At 36.9% G+C, this 5,148-nt stretch overlaps 1 long non-coding RNA gene across 1 annotated transcript; it reads left to right on the forward strand.

Annotated features, from left to right (window-relative positions):
- Positions 1-742: 742 nt before the first annotated feature.
- LOC128642772 (uncharacterized) lies at positions 743-4,832 on the forward strand. Its single transcript, XR_008399706.1, has 3 exons — positions 743-781; positions 1,520-1,600; positions 4,786-4,832. It is a non-coding gene; the product is annotated as an uncharacterized LOC128642772 (long non-coding RNA).
- The last annotated feature ends 316 nt before the right edge of the window (positions 4,833-5,148 follow it).

A 5,148-nucleotide genomic window follows, 5' to 3' on the forward strand; every position in this document is an offset into this window, starting at 1 on the left:
TGCAATGGGGCAGGTTGCTGTCCGCCGCCTCACAGGCAGTGGACGAGTTAAGGAACAGCGGTCTTAAGACCGCTGCTTCTTAACTTCTGTTTTCGGTGAGCCTGAAGGATCACAGGGAAAAGGATGTATTAGGTCCCATTCTGGCCATGATAAATCGGCCCCTTTGTGTGTAAATTGGGGGGGGGGTCAATGTTTCTGAAGCTTGGCAGTAATTAAACTTGGCTCATCCCTAACCTGGTATATTTCTAAATCTGAAATGAATGCAATACAGTTTGTATTCTTTTTCAACCAAAATATATTACAAAGTACAATCACTGTATCAAACCAATTTATAATTTAATTAAAGAAAACAATCAATTCAATCTGACAGTCAAGATCATTTAATTTAATGAATACTGAACTTGCTTGTTCCCTCATATCAGACTCATTTGGTCCCTATTTTTAAATCTATCAGTTCAGTGTAGTTCAGACATACAGCCTTACATCATAATACGTGAGGTGAAGAGGAGGGGCTGTGGTTTTATCTGCCCTCTCCTCTGAGATATAAAGAGGTGATGCTATGCAGCTAGATGTTATAGTCGTGCAATCAACTGAGCATATAGCCTCGTGCTACTGAGTCATGGGCATGGCAAAGAGGTGCCCCTCAAGAAGAATGCTGACCCCTAGACATTCTGCCCTGCTGCTGGCTCTCTGTTTGTTTGCCCTGATCCTGCCAGGTAAAGCACAGGACTCTGGACAAGAGTTATTTCAGGAAGAAGACACCCTGCCACCTCGGAATCTGGTGAGTGTGTGCATGTTGTATGCAAATCTGACTGTTACACCATTGTGTATATACTTATTATACTACTTAAAGGGACATTACAGCCAAAATAGGAATTCACATGGATGCATTTCAGTTTTGAATAGAAACATTTTAGTAATATACATGTATTAGTAAAAATGCTTCTAATAAAAGCTACAGCTGTTTCAAAAGTGTATTTAAGCATGCACCGTGCACCAGCATTTTAACATAGCACTTGTTCAGAGACCCTAAGGTGCTTGTACTATCTGTAAATGACTCAATTTTATAATTGCTGACATGATACAAGCCCCACTGGTGCACTGAACAGCTGCAGTATTTAAAATTCTGGTGCACTGAGAATATCTAGCTATGCTTCACATGCACGTGCAGAGAAAAATACTAACACTAAAACAGTGATAACTTACTAGAAGCATTTTTGTCGTCAATACATCTATATTGCAAATATGTTTCTATTCAAAGATGTTCATCCAACTGCATTTAAATGTTGACCGGAATGTCCCTTTAAACTTTTAAGATCTAAAAACTGAAAAAGATTAAATACCACTCAAATAGAGATAAGTAAAGTGCATGTATTTACTCTGACCAGACAAATCCTATAAGAGCCTGCAGGATATTGCTAGCAAATAGGTAGATGGATCAATTGAATTAATCCTACAATGACAATGACTTCATCTTTGCTTTCTGAGGTCTATTTCTTACTAAAATCTGTTGTTTCAGGCACTGGCGCTTGAGGAGATATTGGAATATAATCAGGACAAGGGCATTACCCTACAGAAGAAAGCCAGCCAAGTGCCCCGGGTGAGGTGTAGGATGGGGGGCAGATGATCTTTGTTTTTCTCATTTATCTTCATAGTTTCTTGTGACTCATTTTAGCACATTTCATGTCATTTCTGTCAGTCTTCTATATTCTATCCTGATTTCCTTTTTCTCCTGTCACATTCCTCGTTCTTTTCCTATTTCAAAGGCCTAATGTAAAATAAATGTTACATTTTGTTAGAGCTTTTATGTTAAAATAGATTCCTTTAAAGGGGTTAAATACAAAGTCAATTTGTGCGTCTGTAGCCCTGAAGATGAAGCCAGCGTATATCCTTACCTGAAATAGAATTAGGGTGTTCCAGGAGTGCAACTCTATGTATTTAACACTTCTGGTGTTAAACACACAGTTAAAGAAGGAAATAAAATACTTAAACACTAAAATATCTATTTCATTTCTTCTAGTGAGTAGAAATCCAATCAGATCATAATTAGTTGTTAAGCCTTAAAGGGGCCTGAGTGTCAAAATTAAATAGGGCATGCAATTTTAAGATTTTTTTTAAGTTTACTTCTGTTATCAGGTTTTTTTTAAAATTATTATTATCAGGTATTTGTAGAGCGCCAACAGATTCCGCAGGTTTGCTTTGTTCCTTCTGTATCCTTTGTTGAAAAGCATTTATAAGTAGGCTCAGAAGCAACATTGCACAATTGGCTACACACATATGCCTCTTGTCATTGGATCACTAAATATATTTAGTTAGATCCTGGAAATGCATTGCTCCTGGTGCTGACTATTTGTGTAACCTCTCTTCAGGGATTGAAGACATTGTTATAAGCAAGTAGCAGTGCAATAAGAAATTGCTCTAACATATAAGAGCTTTGTTCCTTTTGCACGTTATGTGCCTTTAAACTTCTAGATTTCAGGGGATTCATTTTTGAAAAACACAAATTTAAAATCTACAGTAGCGACTTTAGTTCCAGAATGATATAATCAAATACTATAACCAGTAGCTTTCCAGCAGCCATCTAAGGGTCAGATTACAAGTGGAGCAGTATTTAGCACTCATGCTTGAGCGCTAATACAGCTGAAAAAGTAATGTGCGCTGGATAGAACACATATTACAAGTTGGAAAGAAAATGTGAGCGAAACCCAGCCCATGATAACTGTAGAACTTTAGATATTGCGAACACGTTAAATTCTTCTCCCCATAGACTTCAATAGAGAGCGCAATGGAGCTAACCCAACACCGATTTAGACCTATAGTAATAAATATTTTACACTCCTATGTTCTTCACATAAGATACAATGCTCTTTTAATTTATAAATATTAGACCTTTGTATATACTTGTAGGTTGTTCTCTTTCTCCCACTTTCCATATATACACTCACTATCTTTCTGAGGTCTCCCCCTGACTCTGTAGTGTGATGTTTCTCAATCTCTATTCATTCTTATGAAGTTTCTGTCCATCCCTGATCTGCTTTGCATGTCTGCACATCTGTGTGTTCACCTGTCTCTCTCCTCACACGCTAATGTATGTTTATTCTCTCACTGCTTAACAGAAATGGGGTAGTTGTCATATTGGTCCCACAGAGAAAGTTTCTTTAGTGGATTTTGATTCCTTTTAATGGACCAACAAAATCAAGGTGTTGTTTTTTATTCCGTAAGCTTTCAATACCTCACAGGTCTCTTCTTCAGATGTAAAAGGTATCACAATCTACTAAGGAAACATTGCCTCACAGCTATAAGTGATATATGTTTGTTTCTTGCATTTCGATGTATCTTTCTTTTTGTATATCACTCCCTTAAAGGGACAGTGTACTTTGATTTTGTTCTCTCCTTTAATGTATTCTCAATGATCCATTTTACCTGCCAACATGTATTAAATTGTTTTTAGCTTATTCACTTTGATTTTGTAATTCAAAATAGCTGTTTTTGCATGTTGTACCCCACCTATACTGAAAATGTCAGTACTTAAATACTGGCTATAGAAATCACATTCCTAGTGGGATTGGGACAGAGAGGTAATGAAATGTTAAAGGGACAGTAAAGTCCAAAAATCTTGCATGATTTAAACAGGGAATGTAATTTTAAACAACTTTCCAATTTACTTTTATCACCAATTTTGCTTGTTTTCTTGGTATTCTTAGTTGAAAGCTAAACCTAGGAGGTTCATATGCTAATTTCTTAGACCTTGAAGACTGCCTCTAATCTGAATGCATTTTGACCACTAGAGGGCATTAGTTCATGTGTTTCATGTAGATAACATTGAGCACATGAAGTTACCCTGGCGTGAGCACTGATTGGCTAAAATGCAAGTCTGTCAAAAGAACTGAAATAAGGGGGCAGTTTGCAGAGGCATAGATACAAGGTAATCACAGAGGTAAAAGGTGTATTTCTATAACAGTGTTGGTTATGCAAAACTGGGGAATGGGTAATAAAGGAATTATCTTTCTTTTTAAACAACAAAAATTCTGGTGTTGACTGTCCCTTTAATTTTCCATTGTTCTTTGAGGTTACAGTAAGAGATACAATAAAGGGACTTTGTGTGTGTGTGTTGCTAGCACACAGACAGATAAATAGATAGATAGATAGATAGATAGATAGATAGATAGATGTAGATGTATAATGTGGTATGTGGTATTATACAAAAATAAACTCAAAGGACAAATTTTAAGGTATTTGAGTGGAAAGGGCTCCAAATATGTATGAATATATATCTATATATTCATTAAAACCCTTTCTAGTCAAACACCTTGTCATATATCATATACCTTTTAACCTTTATAAAAAAATATTAATATTTATATGAATAATTGTTATCAGGAACTGTATATATAAGTGTAACGCTTTATTTTCATGTACATATGTTGTTTTTGGTGCACGTGTTTTACCCATTACACGTTCTGTCTTTAGTCACGCTAACCCAACAAGCGTAAGCACAAACTTTTACTTTCAACTTGTAATATGTCCACAAGTAAGCTCTAACTTGTGCACATATTACAAGTTGAGAGTAAACAGGTGCTCTAACTTTAGCGCACCACTTGTAATCTAGCCCAATATGATTTGATGTCTGTCTGTGTCCTACCTCACTTCTTCAGTATGATGTCTCTCTAACTATCTGTGGTTTTGCTCTAGTACCTGCAGTCTCTTAGTAATCTCTGTTTCTTTCTTTATATTTCTGTATAATGGGATTTACTCTATATTCACTGTTATACCGCTCTCCTGTAGTGTGATGTCGGGGAACGCTGTGCAATGAAGCATGGACCTCGGATTGGAAAGTTATGTGACTGCCTTCGAGGGACTTCATGTAACACCTTCCTGCTTCGGTGCTATTAGCTTGTTGGAGTCACGGCTCCATGTAATGTGTATTCTGTGTATTCAGCACCATCCCTGCAACACTAGTATGCCCCTTATATACCCCTGATTAATCCTCTCCTGCTAATGGGAGAGTCAAAGGACTTCATTCTGAAGACCAAATTATTTGGGACTCGCCCTCACACCCAGAGGGTGGCAAAAGTGCAAAACTCATGTGACAATTAGAATCCTTGTTTTTCTATGAGGACAGGATAAATATATTGTGAATCATGTCCA

The sequence above is a fragment of the Bombina bombina genome, chromosome 1 (genome assembly GCF_027579735.1).
Source record: "Bombina bombina isolate aBomBom1 chromosome 1, aBomBom1.pri, whole genome shotgun sequence".
Taxonomy (NCBI): domain Eukaryota; kingdom Metazoa; phylum Chordata; class Amphibia; order Anura; family Bombinatoridae; genus Bombina; species Bombina bombina.